At 30.3% G+C, this 26,612-nt stretch overlaps 1 long non-coding RNA gene across 1 annotated transcript; it reads left to right on the top strand.

Annotated features, from left to right (window-relative positions):
• The first annotated feature begins 1,314 nt into the window (after positions 1–1,314).
• LOC123665923 lies at positions 1,315–26,253 on the top strand. The gene is made up of 3 exons (XR_006745123.1): positions 1,315–1,334; positions 11,080–11,091; positions 26,185–26,253. It is a non-coding gene; the product is annotated as an uncharacterized LOC123665923 (long non-coding RNA).
• The last annotated feature ends 359 nt before the right edge of the window (positions 26,254–26,612 follow it).

Raw genomic sequence — 26,612 nt, forward strand, 5'->3', positions numbered from 1 at the left:
ACGAGTATGAAATATAATACAAAGTATTACATAAAGGCTTCGTAGCAAAGAGCGAGGTATTTAACTATCTCTGTCAGTTATGTCGCTCGAGAGCGCAGAAAATGTGATGTGTTATCATTCTTGCCGTGGGATATAAAGAGACTCGGCAAAATACCTATGTTTTATTTATATAACACGTAAAATGCGAACACGAAACAAAGTAATGACGCTGCGAGCATAAAATAATTAATGTATCAAAGGCATTTTGAAGGCTATACGTGTTTCAGCCCTTTTGAATTATATACGTAATATCTTTCCTAGTAGATTTATTCGTTCTACTGACAGATACTCTCAACTCATATGCAGTTGGTTTGCCAGGATAGAGGAACTTACGGTTAATTAAAGTCAATGTGTTTTAGCTATTATAGCATCATTTCGCTGAAACAACTGGATGTCAATATGCCATCTTTACTACAAACCTATTTCTTTTGTCATAAGTACAATAATAATGATTTATATAAAAAGAATATTAATTTTCAAGAAAATGGTTTTAATCTGGTAAGTTCTAATAAAAAAATACCGTTTAGATATAAAACGTCATTATAAGAATTTTCGTGTAGCAAAAAGTAAGACCCATCCTCTTGTTATAGACTCATCGTAGTCGTAAGATGCTTTCAACTCGTGTCAAGAAGGTTTGCTTAGCTGGAAACTGTGAGATCTTCGAATCTTTGCAGATATGTACAAAAGAGCTTAGAGTTGTGTTCGAGGATAAAATGGTTTTTTCATTTACGGACTTTGAAAGTTTATCTTGGCTAGTATATTGTGTTTCACTTATTGTATAGTAATAGCTTTGTGCGTTTCGTGTTTTTGTAGTGTATTTAAACACAGTGCAGTTAGATAAACTCAACTTGTTCTCTCTGTTCCTTACACAATTTTTTTCTTTTACGTTTATATGAACTATGGTGAAAACTACCTTGAACAAGTTTTCACGGTAACTTTTTAGTATGTTCTATATAAAGTATATACGAAACATTAGATTAAACTAGCTATAAGTCTTTTTTGACATAAATCTACGATATGCGGAAACATATTTTAATAAAATATTAATTTGGAAAAATTAGAGTTTAAGCACCCGTATTGCTCCAAAGAAACGAAAAATGAAAATAATCTTTTAAAAAAATCGTGATGAGATTATATTATCGTTACAGGCAATGTCAAGTAATATTGTAATAATTAAACACATGTCAAGTATATATGTATATATATATATATTTCATCAAAGGCAAAAGATAATAAAGTTATTAAAAAGGATATCGATATTTTGCGTCGTATCTATTATGTACGATTTTATTTTTGTGTTACCTACACATTAGGAATTCTAAAATGTCGTATCTATTTTTTAGCATTCATCTCGCAAAAGACATCCTCATTAACGTTGCTTACACAAACACAAGATATAAGTATATATTAAACATATTTACGTCTAAAAACAGCAAGAACATCATTTAATATATTAAAACGCTAAGGTTAAGATGTTTGTCTCCCCTATTTAGAAAAAAAACTTACAATTACTCCACATAAATTATTTATCATTTTATAGATAATTGGTTGCTCTACCGACATCCACGGCTAAAAAATTTATTATTGCTTTTGTTTTTGTAAATTAATTAATTATCAAAATTATATATATAATTTTAATCATTAATTAGACGGTTTTAATTTTGAAACAACTATTTAGTGCGAATTATTCGCGCGGGTATTGCTAGTAACATATAATACAATAATAATAATAATCTCTTAAAAAGGTAAGGCACTTAGAAAATAAAACGCCAGTTTACTGTCAAATAAACTAAGTTTTTTGTACGAAACTTACAATAAATTATTTTTAGATAGGTATTCATTAATTCGTGCTTACCGTGAGTAAAATTAAGAAAACGTAGTATTTACTATACATAGTCAATTTAAACTATGTATACAATAGAATAATCGATATATACTCGTATCTGCTTTTAATACAAATACATTTAATTTACAGTATTTACACGCTACTGGAGGCCGTTGAGCGTAATGTGTTTACTTTACTTTTACATAATTTTATATGGTCGTATAAGCCTTTTGATGCCCTTTTTGCAGATTGCTTAAACTTTTTTCTGTAATGCTTTTGACTAAAGGAATGGGATACGAGTACAACAACAAGGTTTTAGACATTTGAAATGTAATTATTAGAGTATATTATAATATAATATAATTTATAATTATTATTAATACATAAACATTTCATCCCTTCAAGAACTTCATCTGGCACATCATCATCTTGAGGGTGGAAATTTTAAAATATGCTGGAACATATTACTACTATTATTTACTATTACTAGTATTTACTTTCTGCTGTGTGGCTACGGCAGTAAAGAATATAGCCACCCCTTCTCTTCTCGTGGGTGTCGTAAGAGGTGACTAAGGGATAACAAAGTTCCACTACCACCTTGGAACTTAAAAAGCCGACCGATGGCGGGATAACAATCCAACCGTTGACTTTGAAATACACAGGTCGAAGACGGGTAGCAGCGTCTTCGGTGCGACAAAGCCAACTCTGCGATCACCAATCCGCCTGTCCAGCGTGGTGACTATGGGCAAAACACACGAGTTCGCGCCATAATGTCGTGCGCGAACTTGTGGAGGCCTATATGCAGCAGTGGACTTTTATAGGCTTAAGTGGTATTATTTACTTTCTAACCAAAAAACAAAATGAAATAAATTTTATGTAAAGATTTGTTTGTTATCGTTTAGAGAAATAAAACAGATTTTAAATAAAGTGTGTGTTACCTCATAAGTCTTTACACCTATTTTGATAATTCTTTTTTTATTCGAAAGCTAGTGTATGTCATGTGGTGCTATTTAAATTTCAACGAGGTCTAACGAATAGTATTTGAGTTTAATAATGCATATTTAATTGATTTCGACTATATTAATTATGTTCTCATTTTAAAACTTGTCAATATAAATTTTTTCAAATCAATTTTAATCTAACTATAACAATGGAGCCACTGCATTGTTTTGGCGTTGATTTATTCCTTTATTGCGAATTATGATCGTTTCCATGATAATACGAAGGCTTAAAATACGAAGCCTTATAATAAATTACAATATCTGTTGATTGTTTGAAGATGGATTTTTGAATTTAATTTAACTTTTGTATAATTTAAAATGAACTTAGTGTTGTCAGTCGTTGGTACTTTTTTTATTATCGATTAATAGAATTTATTTTGTTATATTGTAACATCAACCAATAAGTATTTTTGTATGTTGGGCGATAATCGCAGCTTAATGTCGCAGTGATACGAAATCAACGAATTAAAAAGGTTAAGAAGTTTAGGCTAAAATTAGTACACGTCCGGAATTACATACAAGATTACCGTATATATATTTCTATGAAAACTTTACCCTATATCTGTGTAACATTTATTCTAATTTCTTACAAAAATATTAAATAAAAAAATAATAAAATACACGAATATTAAATGAAAAACCGTCAAATTAATATTATACACGAATTTAAGTAATTTTTTTCATTTGATGTAAGGGAAGAAAATATGTTAAAACATATTTCGAGGTTCCAATGATGCAGTGTGCAATTAAATTATTATACTATTTATTGTTTGCACTGAATAAGCTCCGAAAATACTGAACCGATCTGAAAAATTCTTACACTATTAGGAAGCTATAAAAAAAAGGGAAAAAATATTTTGAAATTTTTGTTAAATACCCGTGCAAAGCCAGGACGGGATGCTAGTTTACATAATAAATTTAGTTAGAACTATACTTGTTTTTTATTATTAATTTATGTAGCATCAAAAATTCATGTGACTATATTTTTTTAATCATATTTAATCTAATTAAAACAAATGGAATAACTTCTAAATAATGTCGCCTAGGGTAACATTTGAAAGTTATAAAATATAATGAAGGTGTAGACTAACCGTGACCCTACTCTGAGTAAAGTAGTTACTACTGAAGGATGGATACTGCGGTTGAAAAAGCCGTAGGTTGACAACGCGATCTCCTTCTTTCTTCCCATTTTTCTGCAACGAAAAGTGTTCTCGGGTGATTGTTTTCAATTAGTTAACACTAAATGGCTTGCCTACTGATTACATAATATAAATTATATATTACCATTACCGTTAGTATACATTATTCGAACCCACAATAAAGAGGCATGGCAGTTCAGACTATTATTTTATTCTTTTAAATAAAACGCTCTGTCCTCAATAGTCAAATTGGTAAATATAAAGTAACTAATTCTCTTAGTCTTTACGAGCAAGGGCTATTAATTTTATTTTACGGTCTCTAAAATTCATTGTTGTTCTTGTAACTGCGGCGCTTTAGGTAACGTTACTAAGGCTACGGTTATACTACAATGATTATAGACCTATTAGGAAAGTTTTTCGAAGCTTCGTGCTTTGTATATATTTTTTAAATTAATCGAGTATTATATTACATTATATTTAATATATAACAAAAAGTTGATTTTTCAACTCATAATTAGTCTACAAATCCTTTGTGATATTATTAAACTTATACAACTTGAATACTTGATTCATTTGACTAGCTAATAAGATGGCTTGATGCCCAGGGCTTTTGTAACGTAAAATATTTTTTATAAAAAAATTTAAATCAAAAAGAATTTTATTGGACAACGCGTTGGCGCTGCGGTCACATGACTAGCTGTTACGCTAGCTATATAGATGTTTATCGTGATCTGGTCGTTTGTGCTTGTGTATTGTTTTCCGGCCCCCCGATACAGGAGATAATGCTACTGAGGGCCATTGAGTGAAAAGCGTTTATTTATAATTTATTTATACTTTTAAATTATGAGCCGCATAAAAAACGTAAAGTTTTACTTTTACTATTTTAGAATTTCACGTGACATGGTGCAATTGTGGGCATTATATTAACTACACAATTGAAATTGCATAAGGAAATAACAATGTTATAACTTAAAAAGTGCAAAGGCGGCCAAAAAAATACAGTTAATAAAGTTGTCATATTTAGTAGATTTTCATTGAACACTTACTTAAATGTTGAAGGCTATATAAAAATATTGATTACAATTTCTATGGAAATAATTATATTTGTGTTTGCTATCAGACGAAAAAAAAAACCGATTTCGATTACATTGACCAGTAATACAACGTAGACTAAAAAATTAACAAACGAACTAGACCCCACTACGATCTGCGAAGGTTCCCCTTGATTTCTATTCGATGCCAACATCAGATCCTGGTTTCTTTAACGAATAATTCACACTGAATAAGTATAATAATTATCACTTTACAAAATAACAAAAAGTATTTACACGTGAGTTGATAAGAAATTGAACAAAAAATTTACCGAATGTCAATCATGTTGACGTTGTGTCTCACTGTATATCTACATATATAATTTGAATAATTAATTAATTTTCAAAAAAATAAAATAAAATAAAAAAACAAAATTTAGTTGCTGTTGCCGGGCAAGCTAACGCTAGGGCAAGCAATTATCTATTAAATGACATATAATATTCAAAAGCTATATCTAGAATTAATACATTACAAAACAAATGTGATTAAACCTTTTCACGTGAATGTTAAATTTCGTTTGCAAATGTTTTACTGGCATTTACTAATTAGTATAACAGCTAGTGACAGACTTGTACATTCAGACGCAGCTCAAGTTTGAAACTGTAACTCTGTTTTAAGCTCCTTCGAAGTAGGGTAAAAATAAAGAATGAAAATTAAGTCTAAGCAAAATAATTAAAGCTTATTTTCGTTTCAATTTATTACCCGAATCCTTTTTTGTAGTTCAGAAAAGCTCTAACAGGGAGTTCATATACTAAAGTACAGTGATTTGTTTCCTTCTTGCTAATCATTAGAGCTCTGTTGTGATGAAGACCCGCATAATTAAAAGACATTAAGTAATAGGATTCACGCCCGGCTTCGGAGTACCATGCACTAATGTAGGGTAGTCTAATAAATTACATGAGTTAACATAACTTTTTCTATTTTCTACTACTACCTAGTGGGGCTAATTTTTTCGCACATATACTGTATGTTTGCATATCAATCAATCACATTAGCCTTTTCAGTCCACTACTGGACATAGGCCACCACAAGCTCGAGCCAAAAATGGCGTGTAATTATGTGTTTTGCCCATAGTCACCACGCTGGGCAGGCGGGTTGGTGACCGCAGGGCTGGCTTTGTCGCACCGAAGATGCTGCTGCCCGTCTTCTGCCTGTGTATTTCAAAGCCAGCAGGAAGGTTATCTCGCTATCGGTCGGCTTTTTAAGTTTCAAGATAATAGTGGAACTATGTGTTATCCCTTAGTTGCCTCTTACGACATCCACGGCAAGAGAGGGGGTGGCTATATTCTTTAATGCCGTAACCACACAGCATTTTTTGCATGCAGCAGTTTGCGTGTAATATTTTTAATTACCTCATATCTTCTAAACCACTAGGTGGATTTAAATTACTAAGATATCATTAGGATTACTTCGAAGAACCAAGTATCATTCCAAAAGCTACGCTAGGAAAAAACCCAAAATGGTGACTGTGAGACGCTATAGTACAAAGTTTTTCTTAATAATAATACAATACTGCACTAATAATTTAATACTGCACTATGGATGTCAAATTAGAGGGCTCATCATGAACATCTTAAAACTAAAAAGGTTCAGGACCATATTTAAAAAAAAACATTTTTTTTCTTTTCAATATTTTATTAAAAGTTATATTTTACATCGTTTTTATTTTTTTATAATCATGCATTACTTGTTCTTGTGTTTTGAATAAGATATTAATTTAAAATATATATACATATATATGTACATACATATCATATATGTATGTAGCCATTATATTTATAACCGTCACCATTAAAAATTATAAAATATATAAGTTTGTATCAATAATAAAATAAATAAATTTAATGCCTTATACATACTCCGTATGTAATGTTTTGAACGCACCTCTAAAACCAATAACCATACAACTTTCTACTTCAATAAATATATTTATCATTCAGTTTTTTTGTTTCAAGTGATAGGTTTATTTTATTAAAAATAAAACATTTCAGTTTCTGAAAAAATATGTTAAACGTTCGTACACATTTTTCTAAATAAGCAATCGATTAAGTATTTAGTATGTATAAGATTCATTAAATAACTCTACATTATATTTTTAGAATAAAACCCATTTAAATCGCTTCATACTGGAAAATACTCCGTATTATACTCAAATAACAAGTTGCTCGACAGCTGTTACACCAATTAGTAACTGCCAGTAAAAGTTCTACAAACGAAATTAGATATTCACATGACGAAATTTCTAATATATTTTGAAACAGAGTAAGGTAAAATAGATCATCTGCTTTCAAGTAATTTATTTTTGTTGATTAAAATTTCTAACGAATGTTAAAAAGTAAGTAAGTAAAAGTAATCTAAGTCAAGTCAGTAAAAGTAAGTCTTTCGAATTATGTCATTTACGATTAAATATTTTAAATGTAACATAATTCTGGTTAGTAAATGACGATCGAAGTTTTGTGTATTATTTCGATATCATTAGTAATACATTAGTAGTACATTAATAGTAGCAAATTATAGTATCGACTTGTAATTTTCTTTTGTCTTAAATCGTTAAATATATTTGTTCAAAATTAAGAAATACCGTCAATAAACTTTTACTAAGTACAAAAGGGTTATTTCGTATAAGTAATTAGCTAGAAACATAAGCATAGCTAAGAAGAGTAAACTTTAGAGTATGTTGACCTAAATTAGCCCGCTTTATGCTAATTATCCACATAAAGGTCGTCTTTACGTACTAGTAATTTCTCACTGTTAGTTAAATTTTTATATGGAAAAATACTTACGTATATATTAACTGTGGCTTAGCATATTACAGCAATAAACTTGAATGTTTCAATAACTTTTATATTCTGTTACATTTATCTTTTCAACAAAAAACTATCCTTACACAATTTTTTATGAAACATTATATACATACTACTTGTAGAAATTCAAAGGCTCAATCAAATTTATTGAATCGATATATCTAAGTTTCAATTTAGATATAAATTTACCGTATTAAATTTTAATTTACCGTAATTTTAACTTTAATAAAGTACAGTAAAATCTATTAGTAGGTAGGTATAGTGGCATAAAGGTCACTTTTGTTCTCTCAACAAACGTTGTATTTTCTCAACAAAGCTTTTCCGAAATAAACACATCGAGATCACTTACGATATTAAGCAAATAATAAGATAGCTAATAAAATGAAACTGAACTTCAAGAACGTAACAAACTATTTTATTTGCATCTCGAAAAGTTATATTTTACTCAGCACTGAACGAGAATACTGAAACTTTAAAATTACTTTTGTTCTTTTTCAGCATTATACTATCTTGACCTTTTTACGGGTGAATGAAAAAAGAAGCCGAACAGATAAGCCTCTTGATGCTACGAAGCTCCGGCAGATATTGAAAATTACATGGATATGTGGTTTTATCACGTATAACTTACATATATTACATTATATAGTTTGTACGCAGTGCAGCAACAAATAACATTATAATATGTACCTACCTATTAACGAAGTTTTTAATATAATCACAATCTATATTAGCATCAACAATCTACATTATTTTAATTTACTTTTTAATGTTTGTAAAACCAGATCTTCGTTTTTGATGACTTACTGGAACTGGAAATAATAATTATTTATGCTATTTAAGATGATAAACTGAGGTTGTAGCTTTTGTAAGTATGTAGCTTTATACGACGTTACCGCTCCGCAAAAAGGAAATAAAAATCCGGCGTTGCATGGTAAATTAGCGCGGAACATATTGTACGACGGAACAAAAACAAAACGGTTAGAGGTTGTAACTTTTGAATTTATTTAACAGTTCGTAGATTTTATTAGAGATTTTTAAAGTTAAAAGGTACGGTGAATGGTAAACGCTTTCCAGTGTTTGTTTTAATAGTAATGGCTGAAATGCCATTAGCTTTATATGAGAGCAACAAACAAAAATTCTTAATTTAACTCTCAATTTGAAGTTGAATTTGTTGTAACATACGATTATGCTTTGAGAAGTTGAAGGAATTATAACAGGAAGGATTTTTAAAGGGAAGTAACATTTCGTGTTTTTTTTTCTGAAACATTGATTAAATAATCAAGATAATGTGAAGTCATTAAGAAAAAAGGCGTGTCAAAATGCGAAAAAGAGTCTTTTCCACCAGTTGAAGTTACGATCACTGTTATCAGAGAAGGTGGGTTTTCGTTGTTTAAACAGTAACCCTGTTCTGTAAATCTATAACCTTGTGACTTCCATCTCTCTTAATCGGCTTGAGAAATGTTGTTGGGGTAAAGAAACTTGATATTGAGCCTTCAATGCAATTTTAGAAGGAATAATATAAAATATGCTTATTTAGTCTTGTAAAAATAATTTGTCTTGTCTAATTTGTGATATTTACATATCTAAAATTATGTTTAAAATATAAATATAAAATTATATTATAACCACTATATATATATAAATATTGTTCAGCTGTCCATCCGAAAAATAGGAAGTTGATATGGTTTTTTTAAGCAATAATTATTAGGTTTTATAAGTGTAATTAAAAACTATTTTTGCATAAGAAAGTTTTATTTTATTTCATTAAGTATTTAATAAATTATATGTTATAGGAGATTACGCTACAATTAATGGAGATGAAATTATAATTATATTATAAACGTTTGTACGGATGCAATCTTTTTATCTAGTTTAAAAATACCTACACAGATCGGATAAGGGGTACCAGAATGTAGACAGAGTTTTGTTTATTTAATTGTCACAAAGACTCTCAAAATCACTTTTGTAAAAATCCAATGGCTAGACTTTCGTGACTTCTATTTCCAGTGCAGTCCTAATAAATACCGTTTGTTTGCTCTTATAATGGCCAGAGAGTTTACTCTCGAGTTTAAACAATTCTTATTAAACTTTTTTATTTTTATCTTTCTTTATTAGTTTAAAATCTGCTTACTTTGCCGACTTAGTTTTTAAGGCTGTATGGCTGTAATATGGAATAAAAAAATCTGCTTACTTTTGTACATTTATATTTTCGCAAGAAAGAATAAAGAACGTTCCGTTCGGTTATAGTTACGTCGTGTATGTTTTTACCTGAAGGTATAAATTGACAATTTTTTACTCTTCTGTTAAACACGAACATGATTTTGTTGTATAATTGAAACACTTTAAATGACAAAGTAATCTCAAATTTAAATTACTCTCTCAATTTTTTTATCTTACTGGTTTATGCCAGGTTCTACTTGCTTATACTAACTTACTGACTGAATGAAACGTGTAATTAATTATATGACATTTTATGACTTACTAGTTGTGCCCGCGACTTCGTCTGTGGGGACTTTAACAAAAAAGTTATTGTTCAGTTCGCATAGTAATAAAATATATAAATTTCTAAAATAAAAGTAGTCTAAGTTACCGTGTATATTATTAGTGAAAATCGGTTATTTTAATATTACAAACAGATACTCCAATTTTATTTATTTGTATCGATTTATTCATTCCGTTTTGTTTTATATTTTTAATGAATTTTTACTGATGGATATTCATGTATTATTAATGCCAACACTTATGGTTTTGCATCTCACTTTGACCGGATATTGAAATATGTACAAATATTCTTTTCTAAGTCTAAGTTTCTATTGCTTACACATGCATTACAGAATACGAGTAGATAGCGGTGTTATTTTTATTTTTCTAATAGTGCTGATGACAATTGAACCACCAGTTGTATAAAGGATCTTGTATGATTACTTTTTTTTTTTTTTGATAAAATACGTATTAATTTATTAAACACGTGTTTAAGAATTTTTTAAGTTTCATCAAACTGGTAAAAATCAAAGTGGCGAAAGGGGCGGTAAATTTATAAAAAGTACTTAAAAAAAAGAGTTAGCTAGTTTTAAAACATTTAACTTAGTATTAGTACAAAGTTACATTGTTATAGCAACAGAAATTTTTCAATTAAACTCTTTTCAGTCTTCTTGGTACATAAATCACCGGAGACGGAGAATCTTAAGTTTGTTTTTATACCGCGACAGTCACATAGATCACGTTGATTTTAATAAAACAAGTTAAAGCTATATTGTTAAACTAATATTTAAGACACCAAGACCAGAATTTAACTTTTAAAATTCAACTTATTGATTTAGTTAAATAATAAAAAAAAATACTGGGATTCTGAATGAAATCCCGTCTATAAATCGCGTTGTTGGTAGCGCAAATAAAATCGAAACTACAAATACATTCGTTAAAAATTTTAGTTTTTTTGTCGTGGGAAAAGGAAAAAACGGTTGAAGTAATCGTCAATCAAAAATGTTATTTTTATTCAGTTCCTTTGAACGAAACTGAAGAATAGAAACTAAAATACATTGCAAAATGATCGTGAACTCTACTAGTATTTTAAGAATGAAATAAACATGAATACTTACTTGAATATTACACCCGTGAAAACATCTAAAACACATCCCTGAGGAGTATTATAAGAATCGAGAATATTACAAGATATAAATTTGCCATAATAAAGTACAAGTCGCAATCTCACAACATAAAATATTCATGAAAATTCGATACAGACGTACAAATAAACATCTTTGTTCGGATGCCGTTAATACCATATCGGCTGAAATACGAAAAGTAACAGAAGTAGGGAAATATTGATCTGCTATTTTTTGTTACGCTTTACTTTAAATTAATTTTTTGTTTGCTCAGCTAATAGCGAAAAACGAATTGTTTAGCGAGCTATTTAACGAATGAAATAATTGTAAACATTTTTGTAAAATCAATATTAGTGTATGTTTTGTAAGTTTTCCTACAAAAAATAAGTAAATAAATAAACAAATAAATGAAGTAATGATAAAATCTTCGATATCTCGACCGGCTTTTTGTTAAAGAATAATAAAATAAAAAACAATATTCACGTAGCAAAAGTATAATAGAATTAATAGATTGTAAAAGTTAATAGTATTTTTTTTATCAAACCCTTCCGTGGGCCTTAGAGAACATACAAAAAAATAAAGCCGCTCTCGAATTATATGCGCTTAGCTTTATTTAAAATACAAATTCTTGACATCTAGATAAAAATATTTTTATTAAAAATATAAAAAACAAAAATGACGATTGATTATTATTATTGAAACAATAACTCTGATACCATCCCAACTCCTAAATCACGTACTCTATCCATGCATAATATGATGTTGTCATCCATTGTGTAGGACATTGGAGCCATATCCTAGCAGAGTGGAGTTCATTATATAACATCTTGCTACATTGAAATATATATTTTTTTTTTACTCCTCAACACAAGACAATCAATATCTTCCTGCAAAATCCGTTCTTAGCGGACATTTACTAACTATAATCTACCTCCCTACCAAATTTCATCTTGTCATGTTTACGACTTATATGGAGCCTACCTTCCGAATTTCAAGCTTGTAGGTGTTATAGTTTCGGAGATTTCGTGATGAGTGAGTGAGTGACCTTTTGCTTTTATATATATACTAGCTGTGCCCGCGGCTTCGCCCGCGTTGAAATCAGTGTTTCACAAAGTTTTACCGGCAAACTTCCAGTGAAACTTTCATCAAAATCGGCTTAGTCATTCCGTAAACCTTCCTCTTGAAGCACTCTCTCCATTGGTGAAACCGCATGAAAATCCGTTCAGTAGATTTTGATTTTGGGGACTTTGTTTTATAATAAACTAACTGTTGTCCGCGACTACGTTCGCGTGGTTATGAAGATATGCATTATTATTAAGATGTTTAACGCAAACTATTTTTTTATTTCAGTCACTTGAAATGCTTATCACACTGAGTAACTTTTTAAAAGGCACAATTTAGTATAATTTAATAGTTATTCTTATAAAACCTCTCTATACACCACATTTTTAGTTTTATTTTCAGGGTGCAGTATAAATAACCTATCAGGCGAACTTATAGCTGCTGTTTATGTTTCGTACAAACTATCAAGCCCAATTATAAAAAGCCCTCTTAGCGGTGGAATATCGCAAAATTCGTTCTTAGCGGACGTCTACTTACTATAATCTACCTCCCTACCAAATTTTATCTTTGTCCATCCTGGATGGATTAAAAACCGCTGGATGGTCCCATCGGTTTTTGAGTAATGAGTGAGTCAGTGACCTTTCTCTTTTATATATATATAGATTACGATACATTATTTGGACACCTCCTCACCATCTATAGAGCATACATAACCATAAACTTCCAACCCCGTTTTATCCCCTTAAGAGTCAAGTTTCGTAAAAGCCGGTCTTAACAGATGTTAACACCCTATAAGGAAACTACCTGCCAAACTTCAAGTTTGTGACTATTATAGTTTCGGAGATTTCGTGATGAGTGAGTCAACCTACCATCCCCCGTATTAACCCCAAAAGAGAGTTGATTTCTAAAGATTACGTTATTTGGACACTTCCTCACTATCTATAGAGCACACATTTTAAATTTCAAGTCTCTTACTTCAAAAACAAAGGACTTTCATACAAACTTCCAACCCCCGTTTAACCCCCTTAGAGGCCGAGTTTCATAAAATCCCTTCTTAATAAATGTCGACACTCTATAAGGAGCCTACCTGCCAAATTTCAAGCTTGTAGGTGTTATAGTTTCAGAGATTTCGTGATGAGCGAGTCAAACTACCATCCCCCGTTTTAACCCCATAAGGGATTTGATTTCTAAAGATACGTTATTTACACACCTTCTTACCATCTATAGAGCATACATTTTAAATTTCAAGTCTCTTACTTCTAAAACATAGGACTTTCATACAAACTTCCAACCCCCGTTTTAACCCTTTAGGGGTCGAGTTTCGTAAAATCCGGTCTTAACGAATGTTTACGCTCTATAAGGAGCCTACCTGCCAAATTTCAAACTTGTAAGTGTTATAGTTTCGGAGATTTCGTGATGAGCGAGTCAAACTACCATACCCCATTTTAACCCCAAAAGGGATTTGATTTCTAAAGATACATTATTTAGACACCTTCTCACCATCTATAGAGCATACATTTTAAATTTCAAGTCTCTTACTTCAAAAACATAGGACTTTCATACAAACTTGCAACCCCCGTTTTAACCCTTTAGGGGTCGAGTTTCGTAAAATCCGTTCTTAGCGGATGTCTACGTCCTATAAGGAGCCTACCTGCCAAATTTCAAGTTTGTAGGTGTTATAGTTTCGGAGATTTCGTGATGAGTGAGTGACCTTTCGCTTTTATATATATTAAGAAGATATATATATATACTATATATAGAATATAGATATAGTATAATATATAAGAGCCCTCATACTGCCATGAAGTACACCTTATTATAATGCTAGTAGGTAGACTGAAATACGTTTTTTCCATTTTTTTACATTTTTTTATCTAATATATAAAATTCTCGTGTCGCGGTGTTTGTAGTTAAACTCCTCCGAAACAGTTTGACCGATCCTTATGGAATTTTATGTGCATATTAGCTAGGTCTTAGAATCGAACAATATTTATTTTTCATCCCCCTAAATGTTAAGGGTAGTCCACCCCTATTTTTTTTAATTTTTAGATAAATTATATATTTTTTATTTTATTATGATTTGGCTTTGAAAAATACATTACCCTAACCCCGACCCTAAATTTTCCCCCTTCTACCACCAACCCCTATTTTTAAATAACGTTTAGCGGCAAGACAACGTTTGCCGAGTCAGCTAGTAATTTCTACGCATTGTGAGCGATTGGCTAGGAAACTTTTCAGTTATGTGAGTGTCTCCCCTCTGATACCGCATTTGTACAGTTTTTCGAGTAAGAAAAAAAAAGAGTTAGAGACAAAGCAAATGCTTTAGTCGTGTCCAAAAATCGATAAAGGGTAGATTTGTCTATTTAGACATTCAGTGATGTTTTTTGACTAAACTTATCGGCTGTCCTAGACGTTCAACACTATATAGAGGTCTCAGGTATGGTTGGAGTACTCCACAAGGCGCAAGGCTACCCCCATTATGTTGTTCGATGGTTTATTCCGACATCTTAAAGAGCTGTATTATTCTTTAGCTACATAATTTCGTTTTTTAGTTGTGTTAGGTTGATATTTCTTTATGAAAGTAGAGTTGTTAAGACGCTGTAATTTCTTTACTTTGTGACGAAGTTAGCAATTCTTATTATAATTTACAACAAGGAGTTGAACAAAGCTACGGAAGAAAACCGCAAGTCACAATTTCTGAAATAAAAGCTTTTTACAGACAGATTTTTATCTTCTATAGCGTCGTTTAATCCATGATTCATCATCTATCATTTTTATTTAACAAGGGATTAAAAAAAGAAATGTCACTTTTCACTGACCTACTTTATTACTAGAAAAATAATCCCTAAAGTTTTTGTTTACTACGAGTAACATACTTTATTTTTTACATAAACATACGACCATACTTATACATTTAGTAATTAAACAGTTATGTATACATTTCAAGATTAATTTAATAATAAGGATGTGTAGCTTTGGTGGCGATGTATTTCAATCATCACACATGAAAGAGTAATTGCTTACATTTTTCATTCTTGGTGATTTTTCTCTGTTCGTTCTACATTCCGAATATTTGTACGCATCACATACAATACTATTTGTATTTGATTTATTAAAGTCATCTAATATCAATTTTTCAAAAATTTATTGAAAAGCGCTTTTTTAATTTTGATTAAACATTTTCCATTGAGCTACTTAATACAGAGGCAAAATAATGTTTAAGTATTTTGATTTAGTAACTGAGGTAGGGCACAGTGGGAAACATCCTGCTCAAAATCTGGAGCAGCCTGAGCAAAACCCAAGCAGTGCTGTGTTTCTGTGATAAGTAAGATGACCAGAGTTCCTGAGTGGAATTGGCAGGGTCATCATAATATTAGAAATTTGTCTATAACACAAAATATAAAGAGAAAAATATTTGAAATTACAGAGGTTGAATAATAGCATTAAATTACGTACCAATGCGTGCTTTTGTTCATAATTTGTGAACGTCTAGACTTGATTATAATAACAAAGAAAGACGCTATTTTTTGTTAAATAATCAGCCTAAATATTCAGCTTAGAAATTATATTTTTTATTTACTTAAAAATTGTTTATCTGTGTATTAGTAAGTAATTAGCTGTACCTGCGACTTCGTTGGCGTTGAAGATTCTATTAGGATACTCATTATTCATTTATCGACGCGATTTTGACCCCGTATGAATTGTGATAAAATATGTTGCCATGTGACTTCCTTTATCTTATTTTAGCCGTTGCAGAGATAGTCGTACTGACATCTAACCAAACATTCAAAAACGTTTTTAGTTTGTCACGTAAATGAAAAAATAACTACAAAGACTTGACAAAACACATTGTTTCTTGGTATGCAGAATGTAGTATTTTCATTTTATTTGTGTTATACTATTTACATAGTTTATTATATTATATATATATATATATATATACATATATATAATAAATATAATACACTATATATATATATATATATAATATATATACCTATTTTAATTTAATCTTTTTAGGATTTTTATTTTTTTTTGTGAGCAAAAATTGTCGTATTTAATAGAAATTATTTTGTTATATCTATCTGGGTGGTAGGTGCTCGCAGTTTTTCCGGTGTAAAACTCGATTTCGGGAAAATTACTCGGTAAAAAGTAGGTTAAATATTACCCCACAATTTCCTCTATCTTCTAAAGAAAACCCTGTAAAAATCGGTTCAGTGGTTCCGGAGGTTAGACGGACAAACAGAAAGACAGTCAGATAGACAAAAAAAATTAAATTATTTGTTTGTGTTTTAGTATCGTATACAACCATCGTACATACACTTGAAAAACACAGTTATGTTGAAATCACAGAGAGACACTTCATTTTTTATATATGTATCTATATTTATTAAATAAATAGGATATCAGATATTGAATCGGTTCTACAATTTCTCCCGGAGGTAAAATAGTCGCTTCGAATTTCATTAACAACTAGCTTTACCCCACGGGAATACCAATTTTGTGGGAATTTCGACATAAAAAGTAACTATCTGAGTATCAATTTATGGAAAAAGAGTATTATGTGACCATGGTTGCTGTAAAGTATCCGAAACGTCGGGAATCAAAATTTAATAATAAACCGCGATAAAATCCGAAAAAAGTGTTTTATTAAATGAGTATTATTATGTTAATACTTAGTCAATGGTATGGAACCGTTCGTGCGCAAGTCCGACTCGCACTTGGTCGGTTTTTTTATGCTCTCCTATATGTAGCCAATTCGATTACTAAACTAAAATACTTTTTTTGTAAATATATCTTTTAGTATTTTCTAATAATCATGTTGTAAATGTGACTACAAAAGTGGAATTTACGCTTGTAAAGTTCATCTGATAAATGAATATATTTCTCCTGAAATTATAATACATTTATTACTACTTAGAGTTTCTCAGAAAGTCAGAACTTGATTCAATAGGGAAACTCTGCAGCATTCTTGCCACCATTCCACACCGACGTGATTTATTCCACAATTTTCTGTAAAGAATTATTTAACTACTCTCTGTATGAAACCTATCGTATATACATTAGCATATATTCTGATCCCAAACCCAAATCGGGTTATAAATTGTTTTTATTAAATTAATTATAGTTTATTTCAAATTATTACAACTTTATTTTTTCATAAAACTAGAAAATGGTGTCAGAGTAAGAGAGTAATAGTAATAGGTACCAAATATTTTTAAATAAATATTTCTTTTAAGAAAGACAAAAAGTTTTTCAAGTGTTTTTTTTTTTTAAAAATTATCAAATTTATTACGAATTTACAAGTAAATACATGCATAAAACTAACGAAACCTAATTTAAAGAAAGAATCAAAATAGTACCGTGTCATTTTTTTTTCTCACTTAGCTAAAGCGCCTTCGTTACTACTTCAACCAGAATCTCTTTAAAATTTCAGCTGAATCACAAAACGACTGCAATCTATTCTCAAAGACTAAACTAAGACCATTAGAACCGAAGAAGATTATCCAAATGCTCTATGGAACTTCTAACTTTATTTTATTCATACCATTTCCTTGTCTTGTTCAAATCGCGAATAGCGCGAAAATGTTTTATACGCGAAATAATTTCTATATTTCTCTAACGAACGGTTCCATTTTAACAGTACAATTAATTTAGGAGACATGTATTTTTAGTATAGTAAGTATCATTTTGTATTGTATTACTTTTTCTCGTACATTGTATATAATTGTACACGTTTAATGCAAATTTGTTTTAGTTGATAGTTCCGGGATTAGAGTATCGTGCGAAAAAGCTCTAAAATTAGCTAAACTTTGCTTTGTCTATATCACCCAAAGCTTATAAAGTAATAACAACATTTCGAAGCATATATATATATATTATTTTATATATATATTATTGTTCAAGGTAATATTATGTTCATCTTTTTCTTTTTTCTCTGTTATATTAATAATTGTATAATCCCTCAATAACCGGCTGATAGGGGTTAAACCTTAATTCGCGAAACAATATCCCAATGAAACGTGACCTCTCCGCTTTTGCGCGGGCTATCGTTATTTTTTATTTTATTATACATATTACTTTTTTTATTAAATGTACTAGGTTATTGTATATAATGAATAATTGGTAATATATAACTTTTGTAAGAACGATTATCGAGGAAAACTGTAAAGATATTTCATTAAGGAAGTAAATAATATCAAAAATTAATGCGGTTAATACTGAATGTCTGAAATCCAGTAGACTTTGTGAAGTAGTAGGGATCCGGAAATATACAATATTACAATTATAAACAATTATATATAGTTCCCTTGGAATAAGTAAAGCTATAAATAATATATGTTCATTTACAATAATTCATCATTTGAGAACATGGATGTTAAATTAAAAGAGAAGTGATTTGACTAATAAAACATGACTTGTTACCCGCCGATGGTGGAAAAAGTTATAACTATAATTTTCCATGTTAGTCATAAGGCACACACAAGGGTGATCGTAGGAATAAAGTGTATAATGCTGAAATTCGTTGTATAATTTCTAACAATATTTAACATATGTATTGTCTAATTTTTTTAATCAATAATTAAATCAAACTTCATGATCGAAGATATACCATGTATCATAAATCATATTTTACAGTTTCAATCTCCGTAAATTTCAATGTTCACCCGGTGATTGGCGTTTATGTCGTTTTCACGAGTCATAGCGTGATTTTTATAGCACGTAATCCGCAACAATATGGATTTACTCAATTTTCTACTTTTTAACTTCCTCTCTGGCTCCAAGCCAGCTGTCGGCGTCGTGAGAAAATATAAGAAAAAACTAGGGAAAACACTAGGAAAGAGTACTGGTTGGGGAGTTGACTTAAAATATGTAGCGTTTCTTCTTAATTTATTTTAATTAACATTCCTAAAAGGTATATACAAATATAAAGAAATAAAAACTTTACTAATGATTGAATATAAGGACGTAACTTCACGTAATATCATCTGTGCTTATTTGGCACTATTGAAATCCATTTTAAGAAGAAGAAGAACTTCATGTAATCCGTGAGCGCGTCCGACTTGATGTGTCTAATTCGCCAAGCTCTGTGTTGTAACCGGCGCGATAGGGGAAGGTACCGTTGAATTCTTAACACATACCATCCTTCAAACTTGAAAAAATATAGTGAAATAAATTTTCAATGTATTGGAAAGTACAATTTATATAATATTTATCAATTTTATGATGTACTTAGATATTCCTTGGGAATACCGATCCCGTAAAATGTAATGTAATTAAGTAATTAATTTATATATATTTTAACACACATAATTGAAATTTTTACAATAAATACGTTTAGATTATTTTATTTCGTTCTATTTATTATAAAAAAAAATAGATTCATCAACTTTAATAAAAATATCTGCGGGAATTTACATTGACGTTTTATTTACATAATCTATATTTAGTTGTCTAAAACCAAAAGTACGTCTCAAGATGAATGCGTTCAAGCAAATAAATAAAAACATACAAGTTGGGAATTGTTATCAACCGAATGCTATTTCATCCCAGCTAGCTTAGTTGGAAACTGTCCCTTATAAATCATACCAATTATTTTGATTGATATAGATGCCGTGTGAAAGCGTATATCGTTACGAAGATAGTTGTTGGGAACAAGGCTTTAATGAAGAAAGCTCAATGACCGAATTTCCTTGATTCAATATTTTTAGTGCTTTATGTTTGTTTATTTGGATTCCTTAATGTTATATAGTAGGATAAGTCTTCTGATTTGTCTAACTATGGACATGTACGTAAGATGTAGTAGTATAATAATTATGAATACATACAAGGTCATCTATCCCTAAGGTAGGCAACTTAATGCTTGTTAATATCAATCTGATATGTATTATATCTATTTTAGTATACAATAAAATGTATAGTTATGTTATGTTATATTAATGCCTGTATTTTAGACTAGCTTCTGCGCGCGACTTCGTCCGCGTGGAACAGAGGCGCGCGCAATACTTGATCATTATTTTGCTGCGATGTTATTTTAAAACTACGACATCTCCTGAGATTACTCATTGAAATCGAATTATGTAAAAGGCTATTTTGTTTTAAATTAAATACTTGTGATGAATAACGTATTTATTTAGATAAGGATTAATATCATGTTTATAAAAACATCTTCGCAAACGATGCATTATTTTAGAACAAACTTGATAGCATAAAAAAAGTTATAGTGAGCCAACCTTAAAAGATATATATATGCTGTCGCGGCCTTTTTTTTAGAAGTTTTAAAGAGGATCAATTCTGTCATACATGATTTTTGCGAAACTTTAACTGTTTTCACAGCGCACGCATTGGAAGCTCTCAAAAGGAACAAACAAACAAACAAACAAACAAACAAACTCTTCAGCTTTATAATATTAGTATAGATAGGAGCTACCTGGTATACACCCTACTCGAAGGTGATTTTGAATTCACAACCAATGGAGCAGAATAGAGTGTCTGTAAACTTGCCAAAGTGACGGTCGAAAGTAGTAGTGGAAAAAAAGTTGAAATAATCTAAGTAGAGTTAAGTAGTATACGTACCAAGGCTAAATTAGATAAAAAAAGGAATTAAATCTGTGATGTGAAAGCATTGCGTAATTCTCTGTTGAAGACAGGGATTTTCTTTTATATTTATTTTGACTTTGTAAATGTTGCAATCATAAGGCATATACTATTAATAAATCGGCTCGATATTGCGAAAAGCATTTTTGTAATAAGACTAATAAGTTCCGCGATGACAAAAACTCTTCTTCTTTATCATATCCGAAATTAATGTAAGTATAGACTTTACAAGTATTTGCTAATAATGTCAATATTTAGACATGTCGCTCCTTGAATACAAAACGGACACAAATCGTAATTCATAAATTTTACAGGACGGCTACAACAAATTTTTTAAACTGTTTTTTTTAAATATTTCATATATTTATTAATTAAATATAAGATGTTGATATATCAATAGATGCGTATTTTTTAGCTGTATCTAGGTATAATATGAACTTTGTAATAGCTGTTACCTAATAAGATAAAATAACACAAAAGTCCCTTTTGCATTCAAAATTTTAATCAATATCTTAAAAATTATGTCTAAAAGTAAACACAATTTTACAAATAAAAATAATTTATTGTACCTTATTGGTAAAAAAATGAATCAAAAGGTTTAATCTTATTACTAGGTAATAACTGAAGTGAATGAACGCCAAAAACATACTGAATTAAAAATTCCAAACTAATAAAATCTTAACTTATTATTAATAGAACTAAGATCAACTTTGTACGCGACTATTATTCAGTCAAATTAAACATCTCTCTAAAACATTTACATTATAAATTTTTAGAACTATAAAAAAACAAGAGATAAAAGTTTAATTATCATATCAAAATATTCATCAAAAACATAAAATCAATAAATCCTCTAAAAAATAAAACGCCGACACTCATCTCTCTATTTATTTTCTCGTATTTTGTATTACTTATTAGTGTTACGCGAGCTCCTACTACAACTAAACTAACTAATACAAAATACGAGACCAGTTCTAAAGGCACAGAATTCAGTTTAATAATATAACAAAATATTACAATAATATTATATACATATCACATACACAAAATTCTCGCTTATATATTTTTTTATCATTTTCCTTTTCAGCTCTCGTTAAGTCTTTTTCTTTCAAATGCAGGTCGTATTTTACTTGCAAAAGCGTTTTATCTTCAACATTTGCGAAAGCTGTACAGTCTTCACATTGATCTTTTTTAGGTTTCCAAAAAAAAATATTGAAGTCATTGACGAATACATTATAGTACAATTTATAAGAAAGATAATCTTTACCTTCAGCTTTACACTTATTGACATAATCACGATGCAGTGCAGCAATAGATAGGCTTCCTTCAATGTACTCACGCTTAGAGCGAGCGCGACAGTAGTGGCTCTCAATCCTGGGGATGGAGTTAATATGTTCCTTTGCCCCATCCTTCAAAGCAGCATCCAACTTAAATTGATTGCCATGTTTTCCTCGGTTATCTTTCATTTGAATTCCAGTAATTGATCCAGAATTTTTCTTCACAACAGTCCGTATGGTTTTATCAGATATAGCAAGGGTATTCATAAAGAATAACTTTCATACTCGAATGCGTTTATCGTTAAGTGTGAAATGATATGCGTGGTTTAAGTTTTGGCGGGTACTACCAACACGTGTGTACCGATACTTAGGTTCAATGTTTGTCATGTGGTTGTATATAAATTGCCTTTGAACGTTCAAATCGCCAGTATCCCAATAGGCACTAAATATGGCAAATCGTTGCTCAAATGAAAATTCGTTTTGACATTTAAATTTACAGTTATCTGAACAAGCAGGTCCCATTTTTTTGGCAGCAATATTTCTTTTCGATTTAGACATAGTTATGTGTGCCTTCCCACTATTTATTAGAGTCTTGGTTTTATTTCTTTTCCATGATTCTAGATTAGCTTTTCTTTTCCGACTAAGAGGTTTAGGGTCCACGCTAGCTGGTTCACTGCCGATGCTCGGTGACTGAATATTAACGCTGGGATACTGGTTATGACTGATGGATGACTTTGTATCTATATTAGGGGACTGAGTATCTAGATCGACCGGTAGGTTATCATTGACGAGTAAATGAGGTTCTATACGAGAAGGGCCCGGTTGGGGTGAAATACAAAATGGTTTGGTAATTACTTTTGACTGTACGTCTTCTTCGGAATCAGAAGATCTTTCATGATAAGGTAGAAAATTGGTATCTTTAACACTGTCGTCTGAAGAAAAATCAGCATCTGATGAACTACTGGATGTTGATGAACGACTAGATTTGTTGTCAGAGTCACTATCAGAGTTGCTCGAACTGCTAATTGAGTCACTCTATTCAACAAGTATTTTTAGCCTATTTGTATCTTTCGTATTTCTTACACAGCTTACTTCACTGTTTTCTTCCTCTAATATTGAGAGGTCTAAGTCAGGTTGACTGTCTGGAATGGAATTTGTATCTGAAGAATCTCGAGCATTTGAGTATGTCTTATTATCCACAATAATATCGTGGCCAGGTAATGGTTGACCTTGTTCCAATTTCTGAATGGAGGTTGCCCTATTCAAAAATTTTCGTGCTCTATTCATCATGACGTAATAATCTGTAAAAAAAACCCTTAAAAGTTTTTAACTAAAAAAATACAATTATCATACACAATCAAATACAAAACAATCCCTAATTTGGCATTTCAAATACTAATTTTCCAGTAATAACACCATAAATGAAACAAGTTTATTTATATACATACAACGAGGGTCACTGTCTTAATCACTTCTGGAATACAAAACAGACGCATTTTAAATACGGCACTTTTGTATTATGTATTATGATCACAAATGCTGATTTTATAATGTAAAACGGACGTTTTACAAAATATGGCACTTTTGTATTACAAAATATAATCGCACTTACCTGAAGTTTGAATGCAACACAGACGTATTTTGGATTGTGGCACTTTTTCACGAAACCGACATGCGTTCACGTTGAATCTCGGGTCGCAACTGACAATATGGCGGTTTTGAACTGACGTTACCTGTCCAAAGTGCTCCAGTGCAAAAAGGTGGTAAGTCAGTGGTGCCATAAATTATAAACAAAAATTATGGGAGTTTTTTTACCATGAAATATAGTAGATTTAGTTATCATTTTATGCAATAAAACGATTTTAAATATTTTCTTATTTGTGGCCTTTTTGTATTCAAGGAGCGATGTGTCAGTAAAAACAAAAGTTTTATTTTTCAATTTTGTTATTTACATAATCAATCAACATGACTTTAATCCAATTCCGTGGAGCTGACTCGTTCACGAGTAGTTTCTTACTAACGCCCAAACTTTTATCTATATAATTATATACACATGTATAGTTGTATACATATATAGACTCTAGTCTGATTCACAATTCGCGACTTTTATCTTGTTTATACAATTTAAAGGTCATCCTTTCTTCAAATGAAATTAGTCTTCATAAATAGTGTTATTTTTTTTTTCGGAATAAAAGTAACTAAGCCTAGTTCGTAGTATGAATTCAAATGATATTAAAATTTAATAAATTGGTCTAAAGTTATCAACGAGATACGATTCAAACAAAAAGACGAAAAAATAAATGGGATCACATGACAAGCACCACCTTTCGATAAAATAGAAAAATCATCGAAATCGGTTTATCCAGGAAAAAAGTTCTGAGGTAACATATATTTTAAAAAAAATCAAGATCATAGACAGTTATTAGAATCGAATAAAATTACTCAAACAATCCTTGCGATTGTAATGGGTTGCTTAATTGAGTCAATACGGGTAACTTTCTAATATGACAGTTACTTAATGTATTATTTAGTGTCATGTATTTGTTTTTATATCGAAAATGTAAAAATTATTGTATTGGTAATCATAATAATCCTGTAAAAGATTCGATTATTATTTAAGTTTTTATTGTCAAAAGACTGTGCAGCGACATACGCGACAGTGAGAATTTTTGTAGTAAAGTTAGGTATTGCATACTAAAAAACCCGACAAACTAATGATAGCTTTAAGTCGGTATTGCTCTATTTTTATTGTTAACATTTTACAGATATATTGCGAATTTAATATTGCGAATTAACATTTAATATTGCGAAGCAACAAGAAGCACTGCGCAATGGTGGATATAAATGTCTTAGAATTTCTCACCAGAGATGTATATTTCTCCTCCAGCACAAGGCCAATTTCTAAATATATTTAGTACTTGAAAATTCAGCTGTACTAGCTAATTATAAGTGGGTAAAATTGCGTGGAAAACCCTCTTAATCTATTTATTATACAGTAACGGAAACAATTAATAATACTTACCAGTCTCGTATATTAATGGGAAGTGAGCTCTCATGTGCGTAGTGATAATTTATGTTGATTATATGATAAATATTCTAAAGATAATTTATATATTAAGATGTATTATTCTAAAGGAATTTGTAGATGATTTATAAAGAAAAGTTTTATTAAAGATTACAAACGAAATTGGTTGTTAAAAGAAGCCTTTCTACCTTGGCTCTCAAGTTCCATAGTATATTATTTTTAATTAGCGATTAGATAAACTCTTGAGACATTTCGTCCAATTTCAAGTTCAAATAATACATCAAGTAGGTATACAACATCAACGGCAAAGAAGTACATGAATATGAATATGAAGTATTTTCGCCATTTTTTGAATAAATCTGTTTGTCAAAAACTCGAGAATTTTTTTATTATTTAAAATTAACACATTCTCAGGCTCTAAAATGCCCACGACTATTATTAAATACCGTTCATTATAATTATGCTTATTCTAAAGGTGATTTATTATGACTTAATATTACATTCAACATCAATAGTTCTTTGACTGCCTAATAAACTAGGACGTGGTCTAACGTAAACGGTATTTTTCTATCAAAATATCCTATTGTTAACCAACTTCAAAAAAGGAGGTTACTCAATTCAACCGTATATTATATATGTATATATATATATATATATATATATATATATATATATATATATATATATAGAGCTGGATGATGTACACCACATACTAAGCGAATGTGATAAATACGAAACGGAGAAAGAATCATTGATGAAACGTTTTAGTATAAATAAATTTGATATGGGTACTTTTTTTTCTGTGTTAACAGAACCTTTGTCTGATGCAGCAAATTTGTTAGTTAATATGATCTTACATCATCAATGATTCTTTCTCCATTTCTTAGACATAGTGAGAATTAGGGTATGATGGGGCTGGTATGTCTATGTAGACAAAAGTCCCTAAAAAAAATAATGAATTAAAAAAAATTTATATATATATGTATATATATATTGTATTGGGCTCGATTTTCCGCATTTAGACGCAAAGGTGGTCCATTATGCGTGAATATATATATATAATACTTTACAAATAATGACCGATCAGGCTCTGCACGGTGACTATTACTTTGAAAAACTAATATGTTTCATTTAAATATTTGAAA

The sequence above is a fragment of the Melitaea cinxia genome, chromosome 2 (assembly GCF_905220565.1).
Source record: "Melitaea cinxia chromosome 2, ilMelCinx1.1, whole genome shotgun sequence".
Taxonomy (NCBI): domain Eukaryota; kingdom Metazoa; phylum Arthropoda; class Insecta; order Lepidoptera; family Nymphalidae; genus Melitaea; species Melitaea cinxia.